The sequence below is a fragment of the Centropristis striata genome, chromosome 13 (genome assembly GCF_030273125.1).
Source record: "Centropristis striata isolate RG_2023a ecotype Rhode Island chromosome 13, C.striata_1.0, whole genome shotgun sequence".
NCBI classification, from domain to species: Eukaryota; Metazoa; Chordata; class Actinopteri; order Perciformes; family Serranidae; genus Centropristis; species Centropristis striata.
This window is the reverse complement of record NC_081529.1, coordinates 13,167,228-13,183,916: the sequence shown is the minus strand read 5'-3', so window position 1 is coordinate 13,183,916 and position 16,689 is coordinate 13,167,228. Positions and strand designations below refer to the sequence as shown.

Below are 16,689 nucleotides of genomic sequence, written 5' to 3'. Positions count from 1 at the left end.
GCGAGAGAAGAACAATTCAAGTCAATCATTCAAACTAATGATGATGAATCAATAAATCACTACAGGGATTGAATATCAGTCAAAATGCATGTTTCCTGCTTTTAATGAGTTGAAATCACAAGAAAACAGTCAAAATGATATTTGGGTCTTACAGTGTTAAAACATGACTGCTTCTGGCAAAAACAGCCTTATTTCGGCGAGAGAAGAACAATTCAAGTCAATCATTCAAACTAATGATGATGAATCAATAAATCACTACCGGGATTGAATATCAGTCAAAATGCGTGTTTCCTGCTTGAAATGAGTTGAAATCACAAGAAAATAGTCAAAATGATATTTGGGTCTTACAGTGTTAAAACATGACTGCTTCTGGCAAAAACAGCCTTATTTCGGCGAGAGAAGAACAATTCAAGTCAATCATTCAAACTAATGATGATGAATCAATAAATCACTACAGGGATTGAATATCAGTCAAAATGCATGTTTCCTGCTTTTAATGAGTTGAAATCACAAGAAAACAGTCAAAATGATATTTGGGTCTTACAGTGTTAAAACATGACTGCTTCTGGCAAAAACAGCCTTATTTCGGCGAGAGAAGAACAATTCAAGTCAATCATTCAAACTAATGATGATGAATCAATAATTTACTACAGGGATTGAATATCAGTCAAAATGCATGTTTCCTGCTTGAAATGAGTTGAAATCACAAGAAAATAGTCAAAATGATATTTGGGTCTTACAGTGTTAAAACATGACTGCTTGTGGCAAAAACAGCCTTATTTCGGCGAGAGAAGAACAATTCAAGTCAATCATTCAAACTAATGATGATGAATCAATAAATCACTACAGGGATTGAATATTAGTCAAAATGCATGTTTCCTGCTTTTAATGAGTTGAAATCACAAGAAAAAAGTCAAAATGATATTTGGGTCTTACATTGTTAAAACATGACTGCTTCTGGCAAAAACAGCCTTATTTCGGCGAGAGAAGAACAATTCAAGTCAATCATTCAAACTAATGATGATGAATCAATAAATCACTACAGGGATTGAATATCAGTCAAAATGCGTGTTTCCTGCTTGAAATGAGTTGAAATCACAAGAAAATAGTCAAAATGATATTTGGGTCTTACAGTGTTAAAACATGACTGCTTCTGGCAAAAACAGCCTTATTTCGGCGAGAGAAGAACAATTCAAGTCAATCATTCAAACTAATGATGATGAATCAATAAATCACTACAGGGATTGAATATCAGTCAAAATGCGTGTTTCATGCTTGAAATGAGTAGAAATCACAAGAAAAGAGTCAAAATGATATTTGGGTCTTACAGTGTTAAAACATGACTGCTTGTGGCAAAAACAGCCTTATTTCGGCGAGAGAAGAACAATTCAAGTCAATCATTCAAACTAATGATGATGAATCAATAAATCACTACAGGGATTGAATATCAGTCAAAATGCATTTTTCCTGCTTTTAATGAGTTGAAATCACAAGAAAAGAGTCAAAATGATATTTGGGTCTTAGAGTGTTAAAACATGACTGCTTCTGGCAAAAACAGCCTTATTTCGGCGAGAGAAGAACAATTCAAGCCAATCATTCAAACTAATGATGATGAATCAATAAATCACTACAGGGATTGAATATCAGTCAAAATGCATTTTTCCTGCTTTTAATGAGTTGAAATCACAAGAAAAGAGTCAAAATGATATTTGGGTCTTACAGTGTTAAAACATGACTGTTTCTGGCAAAAACAGCCTTATTTCGGCGAGAGAAGAACAATTCAAGCCAATCATTCATACTAATGATGATGAATCAATAAATCACTACAGGGATTGAATATCAGTCAAAATGCATGTTTCCTGCTTTTAATGAGTTGAAATCACAAGAAAACAGTCAAAATGATATTTGGGTCTTACAGTGCTAAAACATGACTGCTTCTGGCAAAAACAGCCTTATTTCGGCGAGAGAAGAACAATTCAAGTCAATCATTCAAACTAATGATGATGAATCAATAAATCACTACAGGGATTGAATATCAGTCAAAATGCATGTTTCCTGCTTGAAATGAGTTGAAATCACAAGAAAAGAGTCAAAATGATATTTGGGTCTTACAGTGTTAAAACATGACTGCTTTTGGCAAAAACAGCCTTATTTCGGCGAGAGAAGAACAATTCAAGCCAATCATTCAAACTAATGATGATGAATCAATAAATCACTACAGGGATTGAATATCAGTCAAAATGCATGTTTCCTGCTTTTAATGAGTTGAAATCACAAGAAAAGAGTCAAAATGATATTTGGGTCTTACAGTGTTAAAACATGACTGCTTCTGGCAAAAACAGCCTTATTTCGGCGAGAGAAGAACAATTCAAGCCAATCATTCATACTAATGATGATGAATCAATAAATCACTACAGGGATTGAATATCAGTCAAAATGCATGTTTCCTTCTTGAAATGAGTTGAAATCACAAGAAAAGAGTCAAAATGATATTTGGGTCTTAGAGTGTTAAAACATGACTGCTTGTGGCAAAAACAGCCTTATTTCGGCGAGAGAAGAACAATTCAAGCCAATCATTCAAACTAATGATGATGAATCAATAAATCACTAGAGGGATTGAATATCAGTCAAAATGCATGTTTCCTGCTTTTAATGAGTTGAAATCACAAGAAAAGAGTCAAAATGATATTTGGGTCTTACAGTGTTAAAACATGACTGCTTGTGGCAAAAACAGCCTTATTTCGGCGAGAGAAGAACAATTCAAGCCAATCATTCATACTAATGATGATGAATCAATAAATCACTACAGGGATTGAATATCAGTCAAAATGCATGTTTCCTTCTTGAAATGAGTTGAAATCACAAGAAAAGAGTCAAAATGATATTTGGGTCTTACAGTGTTAAAACATGACTGCTTCTGGCAAAAACAGTTTGATTAAAATAAATTGGTAACTCCACATTAACATAGTCTTTTCATAACATATATTCTTAACACTAACAGCTGTAAAACCATATAATTTACTGCATTTTATAAAGCAATGAAATTCATATTGAGCAGAATTTTTAACATGTACAGCGCTAACATGTTACCTCTCCCCAGTGTACCCAAAAGGATAGAAAATTCCATAAAATTGGGCTTTATCATGTTATACATGAGAGAGACTTTGGGCTATCAGTAGTTGAACATGCCAAATCAATCCACAACAAACTGCCATTCCCCAAATGTAACCTGCACATGCATCACATTGAATCTGTACCATAGCCACAAAAAGAACAGGAAGATGAGGTTGAAAGCCTGTGTCATGTTGCCAGATAGCTTCATACCAAAAAAGATAAACATTCTTCTTCTAGAAAAAAGGGGGTTGTAAATATTTGCTGTATTGCCAGGCCTAAACCAACCTGTTAAAGCGCAAACACAAATCAAATTATTGTCATAGATATGAACCTATCGACTGAGAGTAAATAATCCATTCAAGCCTCCATCATCATGCTACTATTACTATTCAGATTATCTCATCTCTATGTTCCTCTTTACTTTTTCTAGGATCAATATTTGTTCAACAGACTTCTTAAATTATGTTTTACCACCCTAAGAACACCAAATATCTAATTCTCCTATTTTGATCCTATTGTGTATGTGTGTAATGGCATTTCTTTTGAAATCATGACAGTAAAACCCTCAATCAAATGGTATCTTTTATATCTAATAATAATAATAATAATAATGTTACATATGCAATATGAACACAACAATAACCATGTGCAAACAAACCAGAAAAATAGAAAGAAAAAAGTCACAATTTTTCAAATGATACACTGGATGTTTTATGTACTTAAGCTACAGTTATAGAGTGAAACAGAGACTGACACTGACTGAAATGTGTATTGAATATTTTATTTTGAACAATATAATGAACTTTGTATAAATAAGTTTGTAGGAAAAAAACAACAACAGAATCCACGCCGGGGTCGAGGGGGTCAGTTGACAATTCTTACTATAACCTTTGGCAGGTTCCCATGTGTCATCCAACACTTTGCCACTGTCAGGAAAAGAAAACAACAACAACAACAACAACAGCAACACACACACACAGACACAATATAGGTTAACAGGATAACTTAGGTTGTGACATATAAAAGAGAGAGAGAGAGGGTTTCCCGTCCAACACAATTGTTACTACCTACCATGTTGACAGGGCTTCAACACTTCAACACTTCACTTTCACTTCTTCTTTGCCCTGAAAGACATGATTAAACAGACAATTAATTCAGAAAGACACACAAGTTGCATACATAAAGGTGCTGTTAAACATTTGTGTACTATGGAATAGCTCAATGTATTATACAAGTAGTTTACAAAAACGTAACAACCACTACAATACTTGTACCGTCAGCATAGAGTGCAAGTGAGCTCAGGCTCATTTATACATGCTTTGATGCCATTAGTGGCTAGCAAGCAAATCTAGCTGAAGCAGATGTTACTGGATGGGAGGCAGCACCTGACCATCTATCACTCTTTCTGAGCATGATGTCAGGAGGACTTAAACATCAGGAAGGCAGCAAGACCAGGTAGTATCACGTATGTTTCTATTTGTCAGGAACAGGAGGAGTTGGAGCCAAATGCAGACTCTTGTCTGAATTAGTGTAGATCAACCAAGTACAAAAGCTTATGGATAGTCAGGCAGGCACAGTTCAAAACCGGGAAGTCAAAAGAAGCAAACAAAACCACACAGGAAAAGGCTAAATGACTTACATTTACAACTCTCCTGTCAACAATCTCTTCATATTGAAACACTTTCTGAGAGCGGTGTTTTATGCATTCCTGTCTATTTTTCAAATTTACAGTACCATAACGTAAATCTAACCTTTCATTATCCGTTTTTTTGTTGGGACATCTGAGGTAGAAATTGAGGGAGGTGCAGGAAGTGGAGATGTAGAGAAAGATGGAGGAGGAAACAGAGATGAAGAGGAGGCTGCAGGAAGAATCAGAGATGAAGAGGAGGCTGCAGGAGGAAGTGGAGACAGAGAGGAGGCTGCAGGAGGAAGAAGAGGTGAAGAGGAGGATGCAGGAGGAAGTGGAGACAGAGAGGAGGCTGCAGGAGGAAGTAGAGATGAAGAGGAGGATGCAGGAGGAAGTTGAGACAGAGGGGAGGCTGCAGGAGGAAGCAGAAATGAAGATGAGGATGCAGGAGGCAGCAGAGATGAAGAGGAGGATGCAGGAGGAAGTGGAGACAGAGGGGAGGCTGCAGGAGGAAGCAGAGATGAAGACGAGGATGCAGGAGGAAGTGGAGATGAAGAGGAGGATGCAGGAGGAAGTGGAAACAGAGAGGAGGCTGCAGGAGGAAGCAGAGATGAAGAGGAGGATGCAGGAGGAAGCAGAGATGAGGAGGAGGATGCAGGAGGAAGTGGAGATGAAGAGGAAGATGGAGGAGGAAGTGGAAACAGAGAGGAGGCTGCAGGAGGAAGCAGAGATGAAGAGGAGGATGCAGGAGGAAGCAGAGATGAAGACGAGGATGCAGGAGGAAGTGGAGATGAAGAGGAGGATGCAGGAGGAAGTGGAGACAGAGAGGAGGCTGCAGGAGGAAGCAGAGATGAAGAGGAGGATGCAGGAGGAAGCAGAGATGAGGAGGAGGATGCAGGAGGAAGTGGAGATGAAGAGGAGGATGCAGGAGGAAGTGGAAACAGAGAGGAGGCTGCAGGAGGAAGCAGAGATGAAGAGGAGGATGCAGGAGGAAGTGGAGATGAAGAGGAGGTTGCAGGAGGAAGTGGAAACAGAGAGGAGGCTGCAGGAGGAAGCAGAGAGGAAGAGGAGGAAAAATGTACATTACACATAAACACATAATAAGAAATTATTTGGATATCTTGAGTTAGGTTTTACCAAAGTTACAACTTGTAAATATTGGCATCAAATAAGTCATCTGACACCCTCACTGACACAAATCAATCAATACAAGTGCCCACTGGGATAGTATGAGATCTTTAGTCCTTTTTTACATTGTACATTAATGACTGGAGTATAAATCCAGATAGCTAATAACTTAAATTCTTTCATGACACTGCTTTCCTGACTTTGTAGTGCATAGCATATGACACATCAACCTACTACTGTGACATAGAGTTTTGTACAATGGTGTTGCTAACCACCTCAGGGAGGTTATCAGGTATGCTCTTAAGAAGTATATAAGTGTATAAGAATATTGGTGTTCATAGTGACAATATGTTGATAACATATGTATTTGTTATACTAGAAAGTCTTGGAGAGAATTATCACGTATGGTGTTCGAGAAAATTATTACAATTACATTTTCATATACATGAGTTGGAAAGACCATACTGTATACACAAAAACACACACGCATATTCAAAATTGTCATGGCGGGTACCACCAGAGGTATATATATATATATATATATATATATATATATATATATATATACATATATATATGCCCTGTCTGGGCCAGCACCTAGAAACAGTGAGGATTGTTGTTATTATCGCCTTAATATTCAGACAGATATACAGTGCTAGCCTATAACAGCAGTGGCTACGTTTAAAGTTGCTACGAAAAATTGCTGACCCAATACATAACATTCTCATAACCTTCTGTTATAGTGGTCTGATCACAGTGGAGGAGACCTGGCAGTTTCCTGAGGGAAAAAAAAACATTTTCATGGGGCTATCATGGCTGAGCAAGTAAGTCACACAGTTAGCCTATCTCTCAGATTTCATTTATATATCATTTGATTTTATGCCGGGACCAGTGGGGTAGTAGGATTTTTTTTAGTGGGAGGTATGTTTATGAGTTTCACATAAGTTGTAACAATAGGAACTTTTGTTGGGAACCCTTGTTTAGCTTCGGTTTTCACACGGACATTTTTGAGTGTGACACCACCTGAGTGACGAGACAGAGATTTTGTTTATACCCTGCATGCTGAAGATAATAATAATACGTTTGTAACCTAAGTGGGTGAAACGCCGAGAGAGTGTGTCCTTCTCAGGAAGAGATAACAAACTCACCGCAAGCCCCCCTTGACAGCAAAATTGCAGTTAAAAGTGGGCAGACGGCGTCCCCTAACTACAACCCTGACACACTCATGATGGGGCTGTGCCAGATAAACTGGGACGTCTGGTCAACCCTTAATTTACTTTAATCTGGATTGTTCACGTAAATCTGTTCTTTTAAATCATATTAAAATCCTATTAATTAATTCCATTGATATTCTGTCATTAATTATAGTTCTACTAAATTGAAATTATACTTGCAATTATAACATCAACAATTAGGCCCACATGATAATCCTGCAGTCCTGATATGAAGTAAGCATACAGAAGCGGGTTCAGGTGGGTCTACTCTTGTGCTGCATACATTCTATATTTACATATACAACTTTTTAATAAATAAATAAAACGTTTTTAAAAAATAGAAAGAAAAAATATTTAAAAGATTTAATTTGCATGATTGACTGACTTCTGTTGACTGGTTGTATGTGTATCACAAGAGATACATTGATCTTGACACTTCATTAACTATACTATGTTTTCTTAACAGCTGAGACATCAACTTCTGGAGAGACTTCTGGATAAAATACAATTGGCATTCACCGCAACCCCACTAAATTTGGATTACTTGGAATTTGTTTGTCGCCAGGAGCTGTATCTTCTGCAGGCCCTATCCAACCACATACAAGTACCAACTGCTATCACCCAGGCTTTGCAGGAACTCTTTGAACTTGTGAGAGCACAACTGGAACATCCAGCCCCATGTGTCACAGTGGAGATCACAGGCACCCAAGGACGGCCCAAAATTTTGGTTGACGAACGGCGTTTAAAGGAAATGCTTGATCTCCACCTTCCTGTGCCTTGCATAGCCACACTGATGGGTGTGTCAAGAAGGACAATATATCGCCGAATGAAAGAGAATGAGCTCTCTGTCAGGGAAATGTATAGTCCCATCACTGATGCTGAACTTGACAATTTGGTTTCTTCCATCAAGAATGACTTACCAAATGCAGGCTACAGGATGGTGAAAGGCAGATTGGAATCTCTGGGACACAGAGTTCAGTGGAGACGAGTTGCAGCCTGCATGCACAGAGTTGATTCCATGGGCATCATCTTAAGACTGTCAAGTCTTGGCTGTACGCAGAGTCTACTCTGTACCAGGGCCCTTGTCCCTGGTACATGTGGACACAAATCACAAGTTGATCAGGTTTGTAGTGAAGATTTTATTTTTTAAATTTAACCTGGCAAGTCAATTGACAACCAGTTCTCATTTGTACAATCACTATCAGTCATGGAGGTAAAGGTGATGTGGTATTTCATTTTACATAATGAAATACATAGCATATTTTTATTGTATTAATTGTTTTTCTTAGTACTTTTGCACTGCACATCCTTTAACATCTGTGGGATGACGCTGAGGATGTTCTATGAGTTGGTGGTGGCCAGCGCTATCTTCTTTACTGTTGTGTGCTGGGGCAGTGGTTTGAAGGTAGCCAACGCCAACAGGATTAATAGACTTGTCCGTAAGGCCGGTGATGTTGTGGGGGTGCAGATTGACTCGCTGACTGTGGTGTTGGAAAGGAGGATGCTGTCTAAGGTGTGGGCTATCTTGGACAGTGACTCCCACCCACTCCATGAGGTGCTGAACAGACACAAATCCTAAATGACAGTAAAGTCTAAGTCATATGTTTGCTTCCCAGATACAACATTGTCATATTTGGAGGAATCGATGGTTTTTCCAGAAAGGTAACTTGACTGTTATCAGATTTCCTCTACTGGCTATACTAGCATAGACCTGTGTCTTGATAAACATTGTGTAGTCTGTAACACTTAGAAGCTTTGATTAACCATTACCATCCAGAAAATGACATTAGAATATACGTGTATTAGAATATTCTGTGGTTTGTTTCAACATTTTATTTTTTGAGGTTATAATAGTGCCTTTAGAGTACTAGTACAAGTACAGTACTTGTCAAAAAGGCACACCAGCGTCGGCACTTCCTGTGGCGGTTGAAGAGGGCCCACCTCGGTCCATCCATCCATCCTCACCACTTTCTACAGGGGCACCATAGAGACTGTTCTGACCAGCAACATCTCTCTCTGGTTTAAAAGCTGCAGCGCTGCGGAGAGAAAGGCGCTGAGGAGAGTGGTGAGGTTGGCTGGATGGACTATAGGTACACCTCTCCCTCTTCCTACAATTCAGGAGTTGGCCCACAGAAGATTAATATCTAAAGCTAAAGACATCATCAAAAACCCCACCCACCCCGGCCACAGTCTGTTCTCCCTTCTCCCCTCTGGCAGGAGGTACTGCAGTCTGCTGACCAAGACTGTGAGGTTTCAAAATAGCTTCTACCCCACTGCCTTCAGATGACTGAAATCAGAATCAAACTAATCCCATTAATTCTCAAACTTATCAGACTTATTCATTTATCTATTTATTATTATTATCTTATTTAATTTATTCTGTGGGGTTTTTAATTTGCTCGTAATTTCGTTTTACAGTGCTGTGAAATGACAAAGAAATCTTGGATCTTGAATCTTGAATCTAGTACCAGTGCCACCCCCAGGTCAAACATTTAACTTGACCTGGACTTTGACCTTTAACATAACATGCCTTTTAACTGGTTTACATTTGATTTGACTTTTGTAGATACTGTACTTGAATGCAGCGACAAACAACTGTGCTTCAACAGCATTTCACTTCTTCCTGGAGGCCACTCAGCAGCATGGTTTACCCTCAAGGTAGTGTGATTCAGATTATTACAAAGCAACATATATTGTCAAATTTACATAGAATACTGTGTACATGTCCTTTGCCAGAATAACAGCATTGAGTGTTTTCCTATAAAAGTTGATGAAAAGTGAAAAGATGGAACATATTTTATGCCATTTCTCCATACAGACACACTTCACAGACATTCTTCAGGGGACTTTAAAGACATCAACACAAAATTAGATTATTGGGCACATTTATCAATATTGACAATACTTAGTAGTAGTGTAGTGTAATAGGTTACAAAACCTTAAAAGCCTTACAAAGAAAAATCAATCGTTCTGTTAATTCCTCCATAACTGTGATTTCAGAGTACGAGCTGACCAGGGAGTGGAGAATGTGGACATTGCCCGGTTTATGTTCACTGTCCGTGGCAACGATCGGGGAAGTTTCATCTCGGGAAAAAGTGTCCACAATCAAAGGTACAATCACTCGTCTTTCACATATTAACACAATATCTTGGTTCCATTCCTTCATGGAAATGCAATTTTTTTGTTGTTGTTGTGACCCTCCATAGGATAGAGCGGTTGTGGCGAGATGTGTGGATCTCTGTATCATCAAAATATTACAACCTTCTACACTCTCTTGAAGAAAATGGCCTCCTGGACATCTCATGTACGGACGACATATTCTGTGTCCATTACGCATTTCTTCAAAGACTCAAAAAAGACTTGGAGATCTTCACTGAAGGCTGGAACCACCATCCACTCCGCACTGCGGGAAACCAGAGTCCGATACAGATGTGGGAAACTGGACAGATGCTAAACAGCAATGTCCATTCTGAGAACCTTGCAGTAAGTATTTTCTCTACAGTACGTTTCTGGGAAAAAAAACACCCAAAACACAAGGACTGAATGCACGTTTAATAGGCAAAGATACCTTGAATGTACAATAAATAACATAACCACATATGTAATGATCTTATGTAAACTGAAATACTTTGTTTTGATACATTTATCGGACCTTCAAGAGCCAGACATTGATTGGGAGGCTGCGGTTGACTACAATGGCAATGACTCTGAAACTGGAGTTGTTGTGCCTGAATACGAGTGCCCTTTGACAGAGGAGGAGATGGATGAACTCCAAACTTTAATTGATCCTACTGACCCAAATTTTACTGATGAACAGCTATACATTGTCTGCTATGAACATATAAAACGATTGCGGACACAAACTTAACCATCATAGTGATATGTTATAGTTATATGTTGTGTTGTTATATGTTATATGTTTAGTTTATTTGTGTTTAGTTTGTGTATTTGTATTTGTGTTTAGTTTATTTGTGTATTTGTATTTGTGTTTAGTTTATTTGTGTATTTGTATTTGTGTTTAGTTTATTTGTTGTTCCCTATAAAAAATAATCTTTAAACACAAATAAAGTACTACTGTGTTTCTTTAATCAGAACAGATTACCAAAACTGAAAAATAGTAGCAACTGTAGTATGTTTATGTTGCATTTTAACCTTGAAAGCAGATTAAATGTTGCTGAATTCTTGGCCAAGAAGGAAAGCCTCCTTCAACACATCTCTGAACTGGCCATAGGACCTCATGTGCGTAACTGGTAGTTCAATAGTCTTGGCACATGCTGAAACCACAGGGTAACAGACCTGGTGGTACCCAAAACTAGCATTGCAGTCGTGATTGAACTTGACTGTTACTGCGAAATCCTTCTTCTCTGAGGGAAGAAGTGGAATGTGTCCTTGGCCCGTGATCCACTGCAAAAGTCCTGCAGGTGTGATCTTCGGCTCATCTTTGTCATCTTCATCATCTTTATCATCAGCTATGAAGAAAATAAATACATTTTTAAAAAAGTGTTATGAGACAATTTATTTTTACGTTACTGCAGTGCGGTTCCTGAATTTAGTGAACTAGACAGCGATACTTTGAGCCACTAAGGCACAGCTGATCAGAAAACGTGTGTATGAACTCTCATCTAAATACAGTACTTACAGATGGTATTTGGAGTTGTTTTATTACCAGCAAGTCCTTTCACATAGAATGAAGATGATTGATCTTTGTCTATTTTTTTTATATATGTATGCTTCCTGATTATGGCCTTGCTCAAAAAATAAAAGAAAGAGCTGGCCTCTGATTTTAAAACCTATAACGATCAAGATTTGTCAGGGAAAATAAAACCGTAACATATTTAACATCAGTGTAGCTACAGGTGAGACCTGGCTATTTTCTTAAGACCAAAATCAGTCATAAACTTCAATCTTTTGTCACCAAACACTCATATTTGACATTTTCTGAAATCAGATTTGCAAGAAATAAAAATCTACATACCTTCAACTTCATAAAGGAAGTCCTGAACAAAGTTGAGAATGTCCAGCTCAACATGATGCCTGGTTGTCCCTTTCTCACTCATTTGAGGCCGAATGACTGACATTACAAATTCTGCGTTGACCTATGATGACATAAAATCCAGATGTAAATTAGATCACCCCTTTCATTGTTAAATACCATAGCAGGTAACAGTTTCTTGTTAAGAATAATAAATGGTCACATCATAATCACCTTAGCATCTTCTCCTGGAACAAACAGGGGCCGGCAGATTTCTTGATATTGCCTGATAAGTGAAAGAAGGCCATACAGCTGCAGGCCTTCCATCAGTTGTTGTAAGATAGGCTGTAACTTGAGCACTGAATGCAGTGTGATGGCCCTACAAGAGAAGTAAGGGGGGGAAATCCTGCAAAACCTTACCCATGCATTTTATTACAAAAACAGTAATACACATCCTAGCATAACGAATAATGGACTCCTTCTTTTCAACTGTGACAGGTCCAGTGTATCCACAGTTTATGATTTCATCCGTTAGGTCATGAATTGACTGTTCAGTCGACATCCTGACCTGGAAAAAAATTATAATTATACAAATGATAAATTATTCAAGGAGAACATCTCTGTACCATATTACAGGTAAACACATGAAAATATCATCTGGACAAGCCGGCGAGCACTGTGAGAGTCATGTTCTTCTCCAGTGCTTTTAATACCAAAAAATTATGTCAAATTTGTTTTTTTCTTCCACTTTTTTGTGTTGTTCCAATGCACTTAAAGGAAATATACATGTGTGTACCAATATTTTCGTCCATGACTGTATATATATATATATATATAGTTATATATAGTTATATTTACCCTGGGATTATTAAAGTATTTCTGAGTCTGATTCTGATATAATTTGACAAGGAATACTTTTTTCATTAACCCAGCATTTCCATCATGTGGAGGTCATACCTGATCAATTAACTCACGCAAGTGGACATTAGCTACTGCATCACTGTTGAGATCCGCTGGGTTCATCTGCCCACTACAGAGGTAACTGTAAGTCCATGGGCTGAAAAAGGCTGGGGCTGGGGATTTTGGCTGTGCCAAACTAACAGCCAAAATCTCTCCAACGGTCCTATTTACACAAATAGATTATTAATGTATTACTTATGTTAGAAAACATTAAACAAAACAATAAGTGCATAGAAATAAACACACCTGTAGAGGCCACTCTCAAAATCTGTCAGCGAGTATCGGGGACTCTTGTGATTCTTTGGTCCCTCAAAGAAGCGCAACTCAATTCCTGCCACCATTTCTGCACACATAAATACAAACAGCATTTACTGTGCTGCTCAAGGGCCTTCATGGTCAAGTAGTATTTTATTATGATATTGTGGTCTTTTAATGTGTGACAGCACCAAACTGATATACTGGCCAATTATTTAAGACCAAAACAGTGTAATTGGAAGTTCCACAGAAATGGAGTAGAGTGGAAAATGCTGGTATAGTGCAATGCATGAAATAATAAAAAAGTAGAATGAATCATGTTCAAATATAAATGTAAAATTGTCTGACCATGTCTGTGTCGCCATATAATTTGGATTGTTTAGAAGATTGCCACTACTCTAAATTGATGGGGTTATATTCAGTTTTTCTATTTAAATTATGGAAAAACAGATCCTTTGGTAAGTAGAATACAGGTAAAAATGTAAAAATGAATGAATGAATTTTGGGTTAGCTGTCATGGTCTGTGTCCTGTCTTATTGTGCAGTTTTACCATAGTATTACATACATAATAAGCTGAAATCTAAAATGTTTCAGTGGACTGATTTTTCACACACTTTATAGTATTTATGTATGTTTATTATGTTGTTATGTTTACATTTGTTTTCATTTTACCTGTGAGGAATTCCTTGCACAGAGCACCTGTATCCACCCCTGCCTCTCCAAAGAAAGTCACTTTCAGAGTGGCAGAGGGTGAACTTTTCTTTTGCCTCTGCCACTGCAGAAGGCCTCTTTCCAGAATATTTTGTCAAGATATTTGGATGTTGAACCATTTCTCGGTGTCCACTCTTTGAGAAATGGTATCCAATACATCATCAACACTGCCAAATGAAACACATACAGTAATGGATGTAAACTACTAATGTTGAATACAAAAACTCAAACTAGAATGATGGTCCTCGTAGGATGAATAAATGTACATCTTTCAACAAAATATTTACCTTTTGGACTGCTGTACTCCATTGTCCTGGCTCATGGCACACGTGGTCTCATCCAACTCAAAATCTTCCGCTCTTCTAAAAGGGAGACAAATATTGGTACTAATGGAAAATAAAAACAAAGACTGTGTCTAACATACAGGTGCATCTCAATAAATTAGAATATCATAGAAAACATTTAAACATTTTGCATAGCTGAAGCAGAGCATAAATAATTCTAGCATGGCTGAAGCAGGTTTGGCATGTGGCTCTGTCTCAAGTTATTAATTTCCTGAAAAATGATCACAATGATTGTAGGGAATGAATAGCAGTAGGGAATTTTAGAAACAGAGCTACTGGGGAGGTGTTGAGATTAAAACACCTCATGGGAAGCCAGAGCAGCTGCAATGAGCAGGAGCAGTAGTGGCAACAGAGCCGCAGTGATCGCAGCAGCAGAGTGGCAGTGACAGCAGAGTAGTAGTAGTCATGAACAGGTAAGCCGGGGGTTTAAATATCCCACCCTAATCAGATGAGGAGAGTATGTGACTGATGTTGTCTGCATGATTTAACTCTGCAGGATTCGCATCATTCAACAGTTTATTAACAATTAACAATTACTTGAACTTTTAGAAGGGTTTTTTTGAGGTACCTACCTTTTACTCTCCTGGTGTCTGCGTCGTTTTGGGTGTGTGTCTGTCCCATCGGTGTCCTCATCGTCTGACACTAAATTGATGGCCTTGGAAGCTCTGTAGGAACACATGTGACAAGGTTTAGTCATACTGAGATCTGAGATACAGATACAAAAAGAACTGTCCAACATTTGAAATTTTGCTTTAGAAAATTCATGGGAAAAACGGAGAAATACCTTTCACCACAGGAGCTGGCGTGAACCTCAACATATTCGTTTGGATACAACTCCTGACAAATAGGACAGGCTGTCTAGAATGTACCACAGCATTAGTAAATATATTAATACTGTATTCACACAAAATTGCCTGAGGGCAATGGTTACATACTGTAAACACCAAACATTTGTTAATGAATAACTTAATTAAAACAATATTGGACAGTTTGTTCTTACTTTCACATTAGGAACATTGGAAGGCGATGGAAGATCTGTGGAGTCCTTTACATGTAAGATTAATGGCAAAAATGTGTTAGAGTGTAAACGTGTAAATGTGAGTAACAGCAAACATAACTGACTTTATATTTGCATCTTTCACAGACTTACCGTCAGAGACATGTCAATATCGTTTTCCTGGATGGTATGACTGTTTTCCGTAGTCTGTAGAAGGAACAAAGAAACAAATTAGCCAGAGGACAAAAGTAAGTCTAATTTACTTATCTATCATTGTGAGTAAAATATTCTTGCCTGTTTGTTGGTGACCTCTGAGCAACATGCCACATGTGCAGCCAGTAACTGCACTGGCATGTTTACTGAACACGTGTGGCATGTTGCTTTCGGCATTCTTTCAAACTCCCTTGCAGAGTAGGGAAGAGGGGTCGTGTCTAGACTTCCTTGGACCGGTACAATGTACAGTGCCGATGTCCCACGCGCAACTGTATTAAGGTAGGGACCGGTGTAGCCCTCTGCCTCAGGTGGCACAATGCACAGCTTTCTCTGACCAGATCCACCTACAGGAAAATTTGTTTAATGTATGTACACAACCTGAAGTCAATCAAATTTGCCATTGGACAACATACATAATACAGTAAATAAAGCCAGAAAGCTTGAATATCTTACCAACAGCCTTGTACAACAGCCAAGCCCCTTTCAAAGTGGCCATTTTGCTGAAGGTCTCCTCCAGTTTTCTGGACAACTGTGTACAATTTATATAATGTAAATCTTTTGTTAAAGAGAAGCCTGTGTATAATGCACATTCCTTAATTACATAACTTTTATTATCACTCTATCTGTCAGAGGTTATATACTAAGCTTTAATGGCATCATCATTTCTATCAAGGAAGATTATTCACATTTCAATATGTGGGTGAGTGACCACTGCAATTAAACGTGTTACACAACTTACCCATAAATGATCAGCGTCTTCCGTTACACTGATGGTCCTCCGACCCATCCCTGCCTGTAACAGTTTCAACTCATCATCAGCTTTTGGAGTCTTCTCCATATATCTGTTGACCAGGTAAAACTGTATAGGAAAAGACTTTGTATTGTGCCCTCTAAAATAACTTGGTCTCTTTTTCCCTGTGTTTTTTTTTTCAAATAGTGCTGGGAAGGATCTATAAAAGAGTAAAATAAGACAAAAAGACACCATGAGAAAACATGATAAGATAAACAATGTTAAGTACTTCAAACTACATACAACATATATATATTTTAAATGATTAATGATGAACTGTCAAAAAAACTGTCAAACTTTACTGCCTGCATATGACAAACCTGGCCATGTTCTGCTCTACTGAGCTACTGGCCCGCTGTGGGGC

At 38.1% G+C, this 16,689-nt stretch overlaps 1 long non-coding RNA gene across 1 annotated transcript; it reads right to left on the bottom strand.

Moving 5' to 3' along the window:
* Positions 1 to 14,897: 14,897 nt before the first annotated feature.
* LOC131982822 (uncharacterized) lies at positions 14,898 to 15,526 on the bottom strand. The gene is made up of 4 exons (XR_009395424.1): positions 15,476 to 15,526; positions 15,326 to 15,370; positions 15,110 to 15,183; positions 14,898 to 14,990 (listed from the first exon to the last, which is right to left on the bottom strand). It is a non-coding gene; the product is annotated as an uncharacterized LOC131982822 (long non-coding RNA).
* Positions 15,527 to 16,689: the final 1,163 nt, after the last annotated feature.